Here is a 265-nt window from a genome sequence, read left to right as displayed (position 1 = left end):
TGCCGGTTTCATGCCGGCGGAACGAAGCCCGGGGACCGGGCAGGGAGGCGAGAGGTCCCTTTCCCGGGGACGCTCCCCCCTTTCTGAATTGCATCTGAGGGCCGGCGTCGCAGCCACCCGGACCTCACTGAAAAAACGGCGTTGGTTGATGGGTTTGGGTTTGTTTTTTTTTTTTTCCCCAGCCAGCTTAGAGCCGTCTCCAAATCTTGGGGAGAGACGTGTTGGCGCCGGCTGCCAGCGGCGGGCAGTCCTTACCCCCTGCCCA

This window comes from Egretta garzetta, unplaced genomic scaffold (assembly GCF_000687185.1).
Source record: "Egretta garzetta isolate BGI_Z169 unplaced genomic scaffold, ASM68718v1 scaffold335, whole genome shotgun sequence".
NCBI lineage: Eukaryota > Metazoa > Chordata > Aves > Pelecaniformes > Ardeidae > Egretta > Egretta garzetta.
This window is presented reverse-complemented; position numbering follows the sequence as displayed.